Here is a 17,237-nt window from a genome sequence, read left to right on the forward strand (position 1 = left end):
CAGCCTGCCTCTCCTCCTGGGTGAGCTGGGCCCCGGGGTCTCCCACCAAGAGCGTGGCCCACCTTCCCCGCCCTTCTTACTTCCTGGGATTGCAGGGGGCTGCGCGGGCGCCATTCTGGAAGCCTCCCCTCCAGAGATGCGAGCAGCCCCAGGACGGTGACCTCGGTGTTCAAGCTCGGCCGCCCTGATGAGGGGCTGGGGAAGGAACGGGAGGGGCCACGGGGCAGGGCCACGGGGAAGATCCCCGGGGTCCGGTGGTGCACGGTGGCCTGACCCCACCCTGAGCGGAGACTTTTTCCAAAGCTGCCCCAGCAGGACGGGGCGCCCCTCCTCCCGCATGCGCGCTGTGAACGGGGTCCCTCACGTGTCCCTCGTGGTGGTGCCCTTTGTGCAGCCTGGTCAGTGCCCACGTTCTTTGTGGAATGCCATCCCCACAACCGGTCAAAAACCAAAGAAAAACACCTGTAGTTGTATTCTGAGTGGCACCGACAGCCCTCAGAGCAGATCCTGTGAATGTCCTGGGGACGCACGTCTGTGGGACACGCCCCCCGCCCGGGGAGACCCTCGGTCGCAGCAGCCGGAGACCTGGGTGCAGTCCCCACAGCGAAGCCCAGGAGGAGGAAGGCTTCTAGGCTGTGAAACCGCGAAGGGTTAATGGGCGCATCGTGTGCAAAATAAAGTGTGTGTGCTCGAGTGTCCGCTTCCCAGTAAATGACCGAACGGCTCCCGCGTCAGCCTCCGCGGGGCCGTGGGGACAGGGCGCTCCGGGACGGGACCTGCGGACGGGGAGAGGGGCCGACGTTCCAGAGACAGGGGAGCCGAGGGCGGGAGGGCTCGGGCGTGTCCCCTGGGACCTGGGCTCCCGCTCCCCTGGTCTCTCCTGCCTCGGCGGACCTTGTGAGAGGTTGCCACCTGGCACCTGTCCCGGCAGAAGGAGAGGGTGGAGGTGGACGGGGAGGGGCTGCGGGAGCTGGAAGCCGGAGGAGCCGGGCCACGCCCGGGCCCGCGGCTGGGCGAGCCCCTGGCTGCCTGCCCCCGCCCCAGGACCCGTCTCGGCATTTCGGGTGCCCACCGAGAAGGGGGACTCAGCTGATGCTCCCAGCTGACCGATGGCAGAAGGGGCGCTCCAGCCCCCTGATCCCCCAGCTGGTGTCCCCCCAGAGTCCGCTGCGCTGAAACGGAGACGCTCCCTACCAGGTCCGGCTCTGGGAAGCAGGGTCGGGAGACAGAGGTAGAAGGATGTGGTCCGGGACGCACGGTTCAACAGCAGAAGCTGCAGCCTGGAAGTGGGGGACAGAGGAGAAGTCCCAAAGCCGGCTGGGGGCTGGGGGATGGAGACGCGGGGTTGAGGGTGACCCTCGACCTTCTGGGGTTGGGGCCAGAGGTGGGGGCAGGGCCGGGCTGTGTGTGCTTGTCAGGAAAGGTCTTCCGGAAGCACCTCTCCGGGTTGTTCCCTTGCCATCTGGTGGACACGTGAGCTACACAAGCTCCCAGCCTTTGAGGCTGGCAGGCTCAGGACGTGGGGGCGCCTCAGGGGAGGCGGGGAGGAAGGGTGCTGAGCTGGAACCCCTCACCCCCGGCACTGGGAGGAGCTGCCGTGTGGCGCTCCCCCTCCTCGCTGGACGGAAGGGGAGATGGCCTGGAGGGCAAGCGCTCTGCACAGGCCGGATGAGTCCGATCAGGTCGCATCTGTCCTGTGCCCCGTCGCTCTCAAAGCGTCTTCCCAAACAGCATCTCCGGAGAGCCTGGGATCACCCCGTGCCGTACATCGAGGACCTGTTTCTAACAGAAGCTCAGAGAGGTGACGTGTCTCCGTCGGAAAAATGAGTCAGAGGTGAGCCAGGAACTTGCACACGCGCTCTCTGACGCCCCCGTCCTCACGCAGGTGAGCCCCACCCCACAGCCTCCCGGATCCCGAGACCACGCCTCTGGATACGAAACCCCCGCGTTTCCGACGCTGGTTCTGCAGCTCACGCGAGCCCGGGCGACGGCATGGGGCCTCGCAGCCTGGCTGGTGTCTCTTCCCTCTGGAGAAGGCCACTGACTCCAAGGTCCTCGTGTGACAAGTGTCTGGTTTAGAAATCTGGGGACTTCGCCTGCGGTTCCTGCTTCTGGGGCCTCCCTGGCGCTGAAGATGGCCGTGCCACACGCAAGAGAAACGGCATCCTTAGCCCCGCCGCACCGCGGGCTGAGGTGTGTCACCCCTGCCCCTCCCCCCACCCCAACCCCCGGCTCATATGTTGAAATCCTAATGCCCAGGGTGACGGTACTGGGGGGGGGGCCTGTGGGAGGGCATTAGATCCTGAGGGATTTGGGATCTTGCATTTGGGATCAGTGCCCTTGTTAGAGATTGGAGACCCTGCAGAGCCCCTACCCTCTTCTACCCGGCCAGCTATGTGCCAGGAAGCGGGCCCTCACCGGCCACTACAGCGTGTCTGCGGGCGCCGTGATTCTGGACTTCCAACCTCCTCAACCACGAAAATAAATGTTGCTGTTTACAGGCTACCCGATCCGTGGATTTTGTTATAGCAGCCCCATGATGTTGACACTGAAAAGAGGAGCGCGTTCTGGGAAAAAAAAAAATCCCTGGGTTTTAATTCTGATAAGTTTATTTAGGGACTTCCCTGGTGGCGCAGTGGTGAAGAATCCGCCTGCCAATGCAGGGGACATGGGTTCCATCCCTGGGCCGGGAAGATCCCACATGCCACGGAGCAACGAAGCCCATGTGCCACAACTACTGAGCCCACGTGCAGAACTGCTGAAGCCCGAGCACCTAGAGCCCTGCTCCACAACAAAGAGAAGCCACCGCAATGAGAAACTCACGCACTGCAACAAAGAGCAAGTAGAGAAAGCCCGCGTGTAGCAAGGAAGACCCAACGCAGCCTTAAATAAATAAATCTTTTTTTTAAAAAAGAAGCTTATTTAGCCTTTAAAAATATTTGCATACATATTGAAAGGACAGAGGTAGAATTTACAAATTGTTTTCTCTAGGAAAAGTCCTAAGAAAAGGGAGGGGGAGCAAAGATGTCTTTCCCTTTGATAACAAGGAAAATTTAGTCTTATTTACCCTCAGAATTTTCCCCTTTTTTTTTGCTATTTTATAGTAACGAGAGAGGCTGGGACCTGGGACTCTACCGGAATGCTTGCACCTGGACAAGCGTCTCCTGGAGCAACAGATACAGAGAATCTATACGGAATGACAAATAACCTGGGTGCACAGGTGGGGGCAGTTAGGAACGATGAGATACAAAACGGCCACGAACCTACCGCCCCTGCGGAGGTGCCGGGAGCAAAAGCAGGGAACCGCGCGTGCCCGCTGCACACGGCACCGCCAAGGGGCTGGGCAGACCACCCTCCGGCCCATCCGCCGGCCTGCCCCCACCCTCATCCTATTTAAGGGACCGGCCCGCCCTCCGCGGGACAGCTCGGGCACCTGTTACTTGTTCCCGCTCCCCGAGTCCTCGTCTGGCCTCTTATCAGTTTCTGTTGATTAAAGCGTCCAAGAACCCGGGTCAGTAGCATACTCCGTGACGACTCTGGCGGGACGTCGTGGGGCCCTCCGTCCCCTCTGGGACCACGGGGCGCAGCGTGCCTGCGGGTGATGAGCCGTGGCCTGGACCACGTGCGTCAGCATCTCCGCGTCTGGTAAGTGTGCCTTGGCCACTCCGAGGACCTTGCTTCCCCCTGCCCTTTGGCCTTTCCCTCTCCTCAGCTCCCCGCTTCTCCTCTCTCTGTCCTCTCCTGCTCCTGGCCTCTCCTTCCCAGAGGGTGACGTCGGGCAGCTCCAGCATCCCGGCTCCCGCTGGCCAGGAGCGGTCACCTTGACGGGTGACAGACAGGTGGGAGGCGTACAGCTGGCTGGTTTCCCGGGGGGCAGTGGACAGGGTGGAAGCTTGAAGTGGCGCTTGCGTAGCGGCCCGCGGGGGTGAGTTGAAACAGCATTCTCTCTCTCTCTCCCCTCTCCTCTTCTCTCTTTCTCGTTTTCAGTTTTTTCTGTCCCTTCTCCCTCCTCTTGCCCCTTGGTCCTCATACCCACACTCCTTTCCCTTTCATCCTGGAGACTCCCTTTTCTTTTTGTTTTGTTTTTTTGAGGAACTTTATTGAGATATAATCGACATACAATAAAACTGCACATATTTAAAGTGTATAATTCGACATTTTTCTCATTAGTCATCTGTTTTATACGTATTAATGTATATGTGGCAACCCCAATCTCCCAGTTCATCACCCCCCCACCCCCACTTCCCCCCTTGGTGTCCAGATGTTTGTGACGACTCCCTGTTGGGTCACCTTTTTCACAACCTGCCAGTGCTTTTCTGTTTTCTGTTCCCAATTCCAGCTGGCAGGAGGGCCAGCTGAGAGAGGAGCGGAGCTGGACAAAGTCCTCTGGAGGCCACCATGTGGTGACATTATCTCTTTGTTTCTTGTCTGTGTCTTTAACTTTCTGCCCTTGGTACACGCCGAGTCTTGCTCGGTCAGTAAATTTTAAAGGACCTGTGTTTTATGTGGTTTTGTACAGCTCCTCGGAGCTCCTCTCTATCTGCTGGTTGGGATGCTGTCTAATTCATGAATCATTGAACAAAGCCAACAAGATTTTCAAAATTTATGCAGTTGAATTTTGTTTTTTAACACACCCATCTAGATTCTCAGCTGGCGCCCATGTAACAACAGCCAGATTAACAAGAGAAAAGCACACAGGTTTATTTAATGTAAGTCGTCTGTGATACGGGAGCCTTGGTGAGGAAGTGAAGGCCTGAAGAGGTGGTTGCACCTGTGTGTTTCATGCAGGGCTTGATGAGTGGGAGGTTGTGGAGAATGTTCTAGAACCAGGAAGGGTACTGGCTATGGGGAGTGAACGGGGGATTTGGCAAGGCCTGTCTGTGCACTTTCCTCCCCTCTTCCCGCCACCCTTGGCGATAAGGACACTCCTTTCCTCCAGGTATGAGCAGGGTCACCCATCACACAACAGTTTTATGACCAGTTTCAGGGGAAGGTCAGAAAGTTCTTCCTGAATCTCCCATTTCTCAAAGTCCCTTAACATATTCAGGGACTTCCCTGGCGGTCCAGTGGTTAGGACTCCGTGCGTCCACTGCAGAGGGCACGGGTTAGATCTCTGGTCAGGGAACTAAAATCCCATAAGCCACACGGCGTGGCCAAAAAAAAAAAATCCGCATGCCAAGAGGTCGCTTTGGGGGGCAGCATGCCCCCGCCCCCCCACGGTGCACTAGTTTCACAGGCTGTTCACGCTGTCGCCCGCCCTGTTGCGTAATGAACTGCTGCGGTACCGCTTTGCTGGCGAAGTCTCACCCAGTCTTAGCCTCAGGGACAGCGTGTCTTCAGGGCCCAGTAATCCAGCGACGTAAGAGTTTGTCTTGTGGCACCACACGCATTTGTCCTGGGACCCCCTAATCACACAAGTAGCCTCACACGCATGGGGTGACTTCAGCCCTTCCGTAATTGTTTTGTCGTCTCAGATAAGATTTCCCAGACACCAAAGGCAAAGACACTGCGGCTGTTACCTAGTATCAAAGGAGGTAGCACAGATAACCTCTGGTGAGGTGCCCTTGGGAGGTTCAGAGTCAGCTTCCACGGCTCTGGTGGCTCCACGTCTCGAGGACAAACCCCCCTCGAGGCCATTTTCCACATCAGTGCAGGTCAGTCACCGTGTGACAGCAGCGGGTCTGTCGGCTGAGCTAGCGACGGTGTCTCGGAGCGGGGTTGTCCCGAAGCCCAGCTGCCTTACTGCCAAGAGGCCTCTGAGACCGTGGGGAGCTTTGGTCCCAGCACGGAGTCATCCCCACAGTCCGATTCCACGTCTCTCCCGTTTCCATTGCAGTTGTCTTTATATATTGTTGTAATTGTCTCCAAACGCTAGGTTTACTAGTCAAAGTATTAACGTCAGAAAGCATCGCTAGGGACATCCCTGGCGGTCCAGTGGTGAGGACTCCACATGTTCACTGCCAAGGGTGCGGGTTCGATCCCCGGGGAGGGAGCTAAGATCCTACAAGCTGCGCGACGAGGGAAAAAAAAAAAAAGCATCAGCTAGACCTTGCCTGTGCTCTTCCTCCAAGGATTGGATCTAAGAAGTCTCTTTTTGTCCTTGGATGGCCCCAAACAGACCCTTTGATGAACAGATTCCACCGAGGGCGGGCCCAGGGGACACGATTCCACTTACAGAGGCCGTTGGCCTCAGACACGGGGTGTCATGTTTGGGGTCTGAGTGTTGACAAGGATGCTCTCCTCGACCAAACCCAGGGTCTCCTGATCTCCCCTCAGCCAGGCCCTGGTTTCGGCTTCTGTGTTCACCTCTGTGTTGTCCAACTTCAGCACGTCAGTTTCGCCGGAGTCCCCTCTCTCGGTACCTGATCACCCTGGATGTCTGATCAGGTGCCTCCCCCTGGCCCCCCAGGCGCTGTCCCGTCACCCTGGCTGGCCTTCAGTAAGGCTCTGGTGAGGTCAGTTCAGCCAGGATGCCCCCCGTTCCCTGATGTTCCCTCTTTGTGATTTTCTATCCACCGACAACCCGACCCTGCTCCCACTTTTCCTTGTCGTGTGTGGAGTTGAGCCCGATCTCGCCTCCACTGCAAGACGGCTGCCCCTACCTTGGTGGCCGCTGGAGGACCGTCAACCTTGTGCTTTTTTAACAAGGGCCCTGGATGTTTTTTTCTCCAACAGTATCGAGGCGCATGTTAGTTACTTTTCGTTAGTATTGTCCCAAGTTACGAAGAGGGTCCCAACTTCGCTCTGGGGATAATTGGGTTGTTGGACTCCTGTGCCCAGACCATGCCTATTTGGGAAACCTGAGGAGACCATCACTGGGGGGACAGAGAAACAGCAGTGTGACAGCACGTCTGGGGCCAGTGAATCGAGAGTCTTGGAGCGGCTGAGGCGTCGCTGCTGTGACCAGGACGGCGGGGCTGCCTGCGGTGGTAACTCCACGAGAGAAGCTCTTCTCCGTCAAGTTCAGAACAATGTCGGTGATTCTAGGAAACGTGTGTCCAGTCCTCGTGGGAACCCCCTTCACCTTGGAAGCACGGATCCAGCTGGGTTTTCCTCTCGTGTGGGAGCAATGTCAGAGCACGTGAAAGGGCCCCTCCTGGGGGTGACAGCACCCGGGTGCCTGTGAAACCTCCTCTGACCAGTCCTTTCCGGTCCTACGACGTGAGGTCCAAGGGTTTCCAGGGAGAGCAGCCCTTTTCGGCACTGAACCTGCTTATGAGAGGAGCCGGCACAAGAGTCCTGTGCCCGTGGGATACAGTCTCAGATCCAAGGTCACAGGCCTGCCAAACACCAGTCTGTGAGTTCAGAGGCGGCGGTGGTGCAGCAGGAGGGGCCGCTCCAAGCGGGCCCCACCCGGTAGACAGCGGGATGGAGCTTCCGGGGCTGGGCTCGTCCTGTCCACCCCTCTGGAGGGCCGAGGGGACGGGGCGGGCGTCCGGGCAGCTGGACGTCCTGCACCCCGCACGACGACACTGCTCACCTCACACAGGCCTCCATTCTACGGAACCCGCTGCCACCCGCTGCCTGGAGAAGCTGGTCCTGCGGGCGTCCTGCGCTTGCCTGGCAGTGGCCTGGAAGGACGCTGTGGACACACGGCCCGTCTCTGGTACGCGGTGGACGCTGTGTCGTCTGTCTGGTGAGAGTCCGGTGGCTGTAAAGTCCCCCCGGACGGTCGACTCCTGTGACTCAGGGATGACACGTCTCACCAGGCAGGTGCGGGGCAGCAGTCCTGTTCGCCGACAGCCAGAGTTCGGTCGAATTTATTTTGGCCCCTTTCTCAGCCCATTTGTCCCTTTCCTTTTGGAAGCGTATTTTTGAAAATGAGCCGCAGTTACCTGCTGAGCTGCAAGGGGGGAAGGTCCGCGATTCAGCAGGGGCTTCTGCAGCCGCGTCAGCAAGACTGCCTCCCCCAGAAGCCGCCTCCCCAGAAGCCACCTCCCCAGAAGCCACCTCCCCAGAAGCCACCGTCAGTCCACGTGGACGCTGCCACACCTGCTGATGCATGAGCCGTGACGCCCCCAACAGCTCAGCACTTCACTTCCTGTGAGAGATTTTCGTTCCCACCGCTGCCAAGAATGCCCCGTTTTCCCAGATTCGCCCTGTTGCGTAGCAGGCCCTAAACAGCTGCTTACAGATGTCTGCTGTGTGTCGGTTTGCTTTAGGTCTTGAACTGAGAATGGTGGTCCCAGTGGCTGCTAATCGTGAACTTGGCTTGTGCTGTTTTATTCCAGGCAAAACCTCAGCTTCTGAGATTTCCCGGGCACCTGCCACCGCATGGACGTCTTAGCTCAGCCCTTCTCACCCCGACACCTGACCCGCAGGGGGCGTGGTCACATCAGCGAAGTCAGGTGAGTCAGACCAGGTCCGTTGTCTTCCGTGGTTGCCATGGTGTCCCCGCCCCCCGGCTGCTGGCCAGGTCTGGTTAGAGCATCGGGGCTGGGTAGCAGTGCTCGTCCACACTCCCGGACGGCGCGCCCGCAGTGCTGGGTGTCGCGCACTTGAAAGAGGGCTGTCAGGGCGCGTGGGACGTGCAGATAAGTCCAATGACCCGAAGACGGCTCGAGCCCTTTCCACCCGTGAGTCTGCTGCCGCCGCCGCCCCAAGGATAACTCCGCACACGCTGGGAAGCCGGGCCTGGAGCCCGACGCCGACTTGGCAGTTAAGCTCTGCCAGCAGGGCCGCCTTTGTCTTCAGGGCGAATTATGTGGGAGGTTTTATCAGAAGCGGGAATCTTCATAGCTGGGGAGAGACTCCAGCCGACTCCAGGCATCCAGAAGCCTCTTCAGGTTCCAGGGGTCAAATCGAAGGGTCTAGACTGTTATCAGTCAGGTGGTCCATCAGAGGTTTTCGCCTATTCTTGTAAACGCTGGAGGCCACCTTGGAAAATATCCCACGAGTCCCCAAGGTGTCTAACTTGCATTTTCTGTCACAGGCCATTTCATCTGCAAAGTTGGCTACCCCTAGATGCGAACCGTTGGTGGCCTTCCACGGCGACTGCCCCGGGTGTTTGATCTCTGCCTGGTAATCCTGCAGTGTGTCCAGTGAGGCCTCTTACTCTTTAGTTTCCGAGGCTGCCAGCAAATCATCTACATATTGAATAATTTCAGATCCCTCCTGCAGGACAGATTCCCCTAAGATCTGTCGTAAAAGGCGACAAAATAGTAGGAGTCCTGAAAAGCTCTTGAGAATCCTTTGCTATAAGCACTGGACTCCTTCACAGGTAAAAGCAAGTGAAAATGTGGACTCATTAGTTAGAGGGACAGGAAAAACAGAAAAAAGCAGAACACGGGCCAGCTGCAGAGAAAAAGTTCGTAAATGACAGAATCAAGTCAGAAAAGTTGCAGAGGGACTTCCCTGGGGGTCCAGCGGTTAAGACCCCACGCTCCCAATGCAGGGGCCCTGGGTTCCGTCCCTGGTCGGGGAGCCAGAGCCCACAGGCCGCAAAGAAGATCCCGCGAAGCATGACTGAGGCCCACGCAGCAGGAGGGAGGGAGGGAGGGAGGAAAGTTGCAGAGTTAGGGTTGGGCGGCCCGGGTGAGCAGAACAGGGAATTCACTTGCCGCACTGCGACGCGGCGCAACTCTCCACGGCGGCCAAACCTCTCACACTGACCTCCCCTGCGGACTGTGGAAGCATGGGGATGTGACAGCGTGAGGGTCCTGTGAAAAGCTGTCCCTTGTTTCTCTGAATGTTTTAAGTAACTGGTTTGATTTCCTCAAATGGAGCCCTTGACAAAGGATAGTGTTTTGGATGTGGCCATGGCTTCCCCTGATTCTTTATCTTCAGTTAAGCCAGCATCATTATTCCCGGGAATCCAAAGTGGTGCACAGCCCATTTCAGCCGGGGGCGCTTTTCCGGGGTGGGTACCACGGCGCCTGGCCTTTGCTCTTATTTCTGTCCGAGACACAGAGTGACCAGGCTGGGCTCCAGGACATCCCACTGCGTCCAGACCACGGCAGCCTTTCACTTGCACAGCAGGGAGGGCTCGCCCCGCCAGATGAGGGGTTTACAGAGAATCAGGACAAAGTAAGAACCCCCTTCCTCTGTCAGAGGACCTGTCTGTGTGGAACCGCAGAGAGAGAGGGGCAGTAGGAATGATTCCATGTTGTTGGATGCAGCCTTTAAAATGTGTTAATTAGGTCAACACGGTTGATAGTGTTGCCAAGTCCCCTGTGTCTGCTGATTTCGTGTCTCCTTGGGTATCAGACACTGAGAGAGGAAGGCTGAACCTCCAACTATAACTGTGGGTCTGTCTGCGCCTCCCTGGGGCTCTACAAGCTTCTGCTTCCTGTGCTCTGGAGTCCTGTGTCTAGCTGTACGCACCTTAGGGATGTCGTGTCTTCCTTCTGGATGCAGCATTACCACGTTTTCTCTGCAACCCTGGTAACCGTCCTTTTGAATCCACTTTGTCTGATATTAATAGCTATTCCAGGTGTGCTTTTCAGTGGTTGCATGGAATATCTTTTCTCATTCTTTCACTTTTAACTGTCTGCGGCTCTATGTTTAAAGTGGGTTTCTTGGGACTTCCCTGGTGGTCCAGTGGTTAAGACTCTGAGCTTCCACTGCAGGGGGCCTGGGTTCAATCCCTGGTCAGGGAACTAAGAGCCCACATGCCCTAGCGGTGTGGCCAAAAAAAGAAAAAAAATAAAGTGGGTTTCTTATGCACAGTATATCTGCGTTTGGCTTTTTTTTTTTTTTTTTTACCCTTTCTGATAGTATCTGCGTTTCGTTTGTAGTATTGACACCATTTACATTTAAAGTATTAGCTTGGACTTCCTAGGTGGCGTAGTGGTAAAGAATCTGCCTGCCAATGCAGGGGACACGGGTTCGAGCCCTGCCCTGGGAAGATTCCACATGCCATGGAGCAACTAAGCCCGTGTGCCACAACTATAAAATAAAATAAAATAAAATAAATAAAGTATTAGCTAACAGGATGTGCCTTGGTGTGGTTTTCTTTGTGGTTCCTGTGCTGAGGGTTCCTTGAGCTTCTTGGATCTGTTGGTTTATGCCTGACCAGTTGATATAGCTGTGATGCTCTTTCTTCCCTTCTCTTCGTTCTTTCCCTGTCGTTTTCTTCGCTGATTTGTTCTCTGCAATATCTACTCTACCGTTAATCCCAGCTAGTCTTTCTTTTTTCAGTATCTCCCATTGCTCTCCTGGCCCTCTGCATTTTCGAGCACACAGGGTGTCTTGATGACGCTGTTTTTATGTCTTTGTCCGTGAATTCCATCATCTCTGTCACTTTCGGGTCCGATTCTACTGATGTAATTTTCTGCTGATTATGGGTAATATCTTCCTGCCTCTTTTCATGCCTATTGATTTTTTAAAAATTTAAATAGCTTTAAAATATATATAACAAAATTTACCATTGTCATCATTTTAAAGTGCACAGTTTGCTGGCCTTAAGTACACCCAGCAGCCGTCACCACCGTCGTCTCCAAACTGCTTTCATACTGCCCAGCTGCAGCTCTCTACCCATTAACTCCCCCTGCCCCTCGCCCCAGCCCCTGGAAACCACCGTGCTGCTCTGTGACTCTGACAGTTCTAGGAACCTCACGTGAGTGGAATCACACAGTATTTGTCCTTGGGTGACTGGCTTATTTCATGGGGCATAACGTCTTCAAGGGTCATCCACCCTGTAGCACATTTCAGAATTCCCTTCCTTTTTAAGTCATGCCTATTGATTTTTAGTTGGTTGCTTGACATTCTGAATTTTACATCTTTGGGTCCAAGATGTTGTTTAATTCCTTGAAACAGTGTGGGTGTTTCTGGGAACAAATAGCTGGAAGGATCAAACGGATCCCTCGCAGCTTAACTGTTCCAGAGCAAAATGAAACAGTCTCTCAAGGAGGACAAGAGTCAGCCCCGTGTACGACAAGGCTTTTTGACAAGGCTTTCCACGCTGGAACTCCTCCCACCCTAAGTGAGCGCCAGTGACTGTCCAGTTGACAAGCTCCAGGTCAGGTTGCCGGGTGAGAAAACCTCGGGGGCACTCAGTGAAAGGTCGGTTTGAAATAGCAGATTGGCATCGGTGACGCCTCAAGACCGTAAATCTAAAAACACCAGCCCGATGGACTCACTGCTGTTACCGTAAATGCTGGTTATACTCCCCGTGCGATCCAGGCTCCGCTGGGCTGTGCCGTCTCACGTGGACATTCTGACTTATCCTGTGTATTCTGAGTAGCTGTTAGAGGTGTCCAGACACTGAAGACAACCACCCCTCCAGTCCATCATACGTCCTAAACAGAATATCCAGAGCTCCTGTTACAAAATTAACACAAGTCATCTAAAACAACTTCCAGGAGGGAGAGTGGATTCCCTTTCCATGCCTACTGCACAGAATACAGTTCCCATAAAGGGAATAAAACAGCTCGAGAAAGTGGTCCGCACTTGTCTCTAACCGTCACAGAAGTCATAAATGATGCCATGTGTGTCCTGAAGGCCCAACAAACGGATCTAAATGCGCTTGCTGAAGCGTCGCGGACGGTGACACAGCCTTTGGTTTGCCCTTAGCCTGCGGTAGCAAACACTTCCTGTGACGCCTGCACGCGTACCACGGGGCAGACAGAAGAGTGTGTGACTGGGCTGGGCGGGAGCGGACCCAACTGAATTCTGGGCCCTGTTGGCTTGGAGACCTATAGGAAGCACTGAGTCATTTTGTTTGTATTATTTTGCCTATTTTACTGTTGGTTTACGTGTACCTTCCTGAGACTTTTGTTTTCAACTGAAATATAGTTGATTTACAATATTGTGTTCGTTTCAGGTTTACAGCAAAGCGATTCAGTTTTATATATATATATTTTTCAGATTGTTTTCAGCTGTAGGCTATTGCAAGATCCTGAGTAGAGTTCCCTGTGCTGCGCAGTAACTCCCTGTCGCTTCAGCCGGGTGTGGAGTGGGTTATATGTTACTCTCTCATCCCGATTTACCCCTCCCCCACCTGTGGTGATCACGGGTTTGTTTTCTGTGCCTGTGAGTCCATCTGTTTTGTATACAGATTTGTTTGTATTATTTTCTAGATTCCACATGAGTGATATCAAATAACTTTTGTCTTTGTCTGACTCACTTCACTAAGTATGATCATCTCTAAGTCCATCGATGTTGCTGCAAATGGAAGTATTTCATTCTTTCTTTATGACTAATATTCCATTTGTGTGTGTGTGTGTGTGTGTGTATTACATCTTCTTAAGCCAGTCATCTGCTGTTGGGCACTGGGGCCGTTTCCATGTCTTGGCTATTGTGAATACCGCTATGAACACAGAGGTGCGTGTATCTTTGAATTATAGTTTTGTCCAGATATATACCCAGCAGTGGGACTGCTGGGTCATATGGTACCTCTATTTTTAGTTTTTTAAGGAACTTCCCTATTGTTTTCCGTAGTGGCTGCACTGACTGACGTTCCCACCAGCAGTGCAGGAGGGTTACCCTTTCTCCACACCCTCTCCAGCATTCATTATTTGGGGACTTTTTGATGATGGCCATTCTGGTGTGAGGTGATACCTCACTGTAGTTTTGATTTGCATTTCTCTAATTAGTTAGTGAGTCGAGCATCTTTTCCTGTGCTGTTGGCCATCTGTATTATCTTCTTTGGAGAGATGGCTATTTAGGTCTTCTGTCCATTTTTTTAATTGGGTGGTTTTCAATATTGAGCCTGTATGAGCTGTTTGTGTATTTTGGAGATTGACCCCTTATCCACTGCATCATGTGCAAATATTTTCTCCCATTTGTTTCTCCCTTTCCGTTTTGTTGACGGTTTCATTTGCTGTACATACAGGTCTGTCCAGAGTTTTAAATGCTACCTTGCAGCCGTTGTCACAGCAGATGTTTTGACAATGCATCCTACAACAGAAAGAAGAAAGAGATTAACCTTGGATCAACTAGAGAGTATGTGTAATACACATGCTTCTGATCTTGATCAACAGAATCTTGACAAGGGTAGAAATCTGGACATCATGAATTAATGTCCTACGGCCTGATGTCATCCATCTTTTGGCCAAAAGAGGAACCAAGAGAGAAGAAAAGCAGCCTCTGACATCTGGAACTGATCTGACACTTGTAGCTAGATCTCAGTATGGTCACGAGCTGTCTGAGGCTCACAGCCAGGCCGCTTTGTTCTGTTAGACATAAAAACCCTCACAGTCAACCTCAGAGGTTACTGAGGTTACTCAGAGACCAGGATAAAATGAAACAAGGCAAGGCTGCTTCATAATTTTGTCTAAGAACAGACATAAATAAGGTCACCCACGAAGCACCCTGCTTCCTGGTGGTGTTCCATCCAGAGCAAAGCCTGACTTCCTTAGAGGCTGCCCCAAACCACCTGCCTGACGCCCGAATCCTGTAATAGGTTCTTTCTCACACCCCTCCCCCCACCATCCCCGTGCCCCCAGGGTCTGCAGCCTCCTTCCCTCCAGCCAGTGAAACGCCAACGTGGTCAATTACACGCATGTTCCTGGTGCACTGGCTGCAGGCTCCTGGGGCGGGTGTGGCCAGGTGCCGCTCTGTCCCTCACCTGCTGGGCTGCCTTGTGCACTCACTGCTGCTCTCTGTGCCTCAGTTTCCCCATACGCGAAACACGGGAACATTCTATCTCAAAGGGGGCTTGTTGAGGAATAACAAGAAGAGGCCCCCAAATAACAAAAAATAACAGTGACCGTTACTGCTCTTACCTGTCACTGTCCTAATTTTTTCCCGCCACAGTTTAAGATTTGCCCATCTTCCCAGGGGACCAAACTAATTCAGGCCCCATAAGAGGACCGTGGCTAGCCAGGAACGCTACTGTCCATACTCAGCCGGCCCGCCACCCCTGGTCCTCATACCTCTTCCGCGGGTGGGCTGGGAGGAGTGGGGCAGCTGGCAGTGTGGCCCAGGTAGTGGGGAAGGGCAGGCCGCGCTGGCCACAGCCCTGGGTGGCTCAGACACAGCTCTTCGCAGGGCAGAGCCCCAGCCCTACCTCACCAGGGAATTTGGCCAGCCTCCCCAGCACCTCTTATGCCTCTCCTGGATGAAACAATTACCATGAGCTTTTTTTTTTTTTTTTTTTTTAAATATTTATTTATTTATTGGCTATGTTGGGTCTTCATCGCTGCACATGGACTTTCTCTAGTTGCCAAGAGGGGGGCACTACTCTTCGTTGCAGTGCATGGGCTTCTCATTGCAGTGGCTTCTCTTGTTGCAGAGCACGGGCTGTAGGCATGTGGGCTTCAGTAGTTGCAGCACTCAGGCTCAGTAGTTGTGGTGCACGGGCTTAGTGGCTCCAAGGCATTTGGGATATTCTGGGACCAGGGCTTGAACCTGTGTCCCCTGCATTGGATTCTTAACCACTGCACCACCAGGAAAGTCCTGTTTTTTTGTTTTTTGTTTTTTAAGAACTTTTATTGAGATACAGTGAACATACAATAAATTGCATATATTTAGAGTGTACAATTTGGTATCCCTATCTCCCAGTTCATTCCCCCCCAGCCCTCCCTGCTTCCCCCACTTGGTGTCCATGTGTTTGTTCTCTACATCTGTGTCAGTCCTGTTGTTTTTAATAATAGCCATCCTAATGAGTGTGAGGTGGTATTTCATTGTGGTTTTGCTTTGCATTTCCCTAATGACTAGTGATGCTGAGCATCTTTTCATGGGTTTATTGGCCATTTATATATCTTCTTCAGAGAAATGTCTTTTTTTTAATGGGATTTTTGTATTTTTGTTATTGAGTTGTCAGAGTTTGTAATATACTCTGGATACTAGACCTTTATCAGATATATGATTTGCAAATATTTTCTCTCATCTGTAGGTTGTCCTTTTACTTTCTTAATGATGTCCTTTGATTCACAGAAGTTTTTAATTCTTATGGAGCCCAATTTGTCCAGTTTTCTTTTGTTGTTTGTGCTTTTGGTGTTATATATAAAAACCCTTTGCAAATCCATGTCGTGAAGATTTACCTGTGTTTTATTCTAAGAGTTTTATGGTTTCGGCTCTCACATTTAGGTCATTGACTTTATTTTTATTAATTAACTAATTAATTTGTTGGCTGCATTGGGTCTTTGTTGCTGCACACAGGCTTTCTCTAGTTGCAGTGAGTGGGGGCTACTCTTCATTGTGGTGTGTGGGTTCCTCATTGCGGTGGCTTCTCTTGTTGTGGAGCATGGGCTCTAGGTGCGTGGGCTTCAGTAGTTGTGGCACATGGGCTCAATAGTTGTGGCTCATGGGCTTAGTTGCTCTGTGGCATGTGGTATCTTGCTGGGGCAGGGATCGAACACCTGCCCCCTGCATTGGTGGGTGGATTCTTAACCACTGTGCCACCTAGGAAGTCCCAAGGTCATTGACTTTAAAATTAGTTCGTAAGTCAGTTAAGAGAAGAAAGAAGATAAAATATGCATTTATATCAATTTTTATAATTACAAACTATCTACACATTTTCTCTCTTCCTTTCTCTGTTTATGTGTGTATGTGTCCTGTGTTCGTGTGTGTGTGTGTGTGTGTGTGTGTGCGTGTATGAATTTCTATCTGGGTTTAGTTGCTTTCTGCCTGAAGACCATTCTTTAGTATATCTTTAAGGTGGGTCTATTAGCAGTGATTCATTTTTAATTTTTGTGAGAATATTTTATCTTCCTTCTAGAAAGATGCTTTTGCTGGATAATAAGATTCTTGGTTGACAAGCTTTTTTCCTCTCAGCACTTTGAAATTGTCATCTCGCTGCCTCTGGCCTCCCCTGTGTCTGATGAAACATCATATTAGGGTTCCCTGGTACGTGATGAGTCATGTTTCTCTGGCTAGTTTCAAGATTTTCTCTTGGTCTTTCAGTATTTTTACTAGATGTATCTGGGTGTGGATCTCACTGTATTTATCCTGTTTAGAGTTTCTTCAGCTTATTGGATGTGTAGATTAATATTTCTCAGCAAATTAGGGATGTTTCCAATCATTATTTTTTCTGTTCCTTTCTCTTTCTCCTCTCCTCTGACACTTCCTCTACATGTATGTTGGTGCGCTTAAGTGTATCCCATATTTTTCGGGAAATCTACTCATTTTTATCCACTCTCTTTTCTCTCTATTCTTCAGTTACATAAACTCTATTGATCTGTCTTCAAATTTATTGATTCTTTCTTCTGACAGTCTGTATCTTAAGCCCCTTTGACAAAATTTTTATTTTCTTTCGTTGTACTTTTAAAATTTCGATATATATTTTCTCTGTCTTTATTATTCTCTATTTTATGAGACATTGTCTTCATATCTTCCTTTACTTCTTTGAGCTT

The sequence above is a fragment of the Hippopotamus amphibius genome, chromosome 17 (assembly GCF_030028045.1).
Source record: "Hippopotamus amphibius kiboko isolate mHipAmp2 chromosome 17, mHipAmp2.hap2, whole genome shotgun sequence".
NCBI lineage: Eukaryota > Metazoa > Chordata > Mammalia > Artiodactyla > Hippopotamidae > Hippopotamus > Hippopotamus amphibius.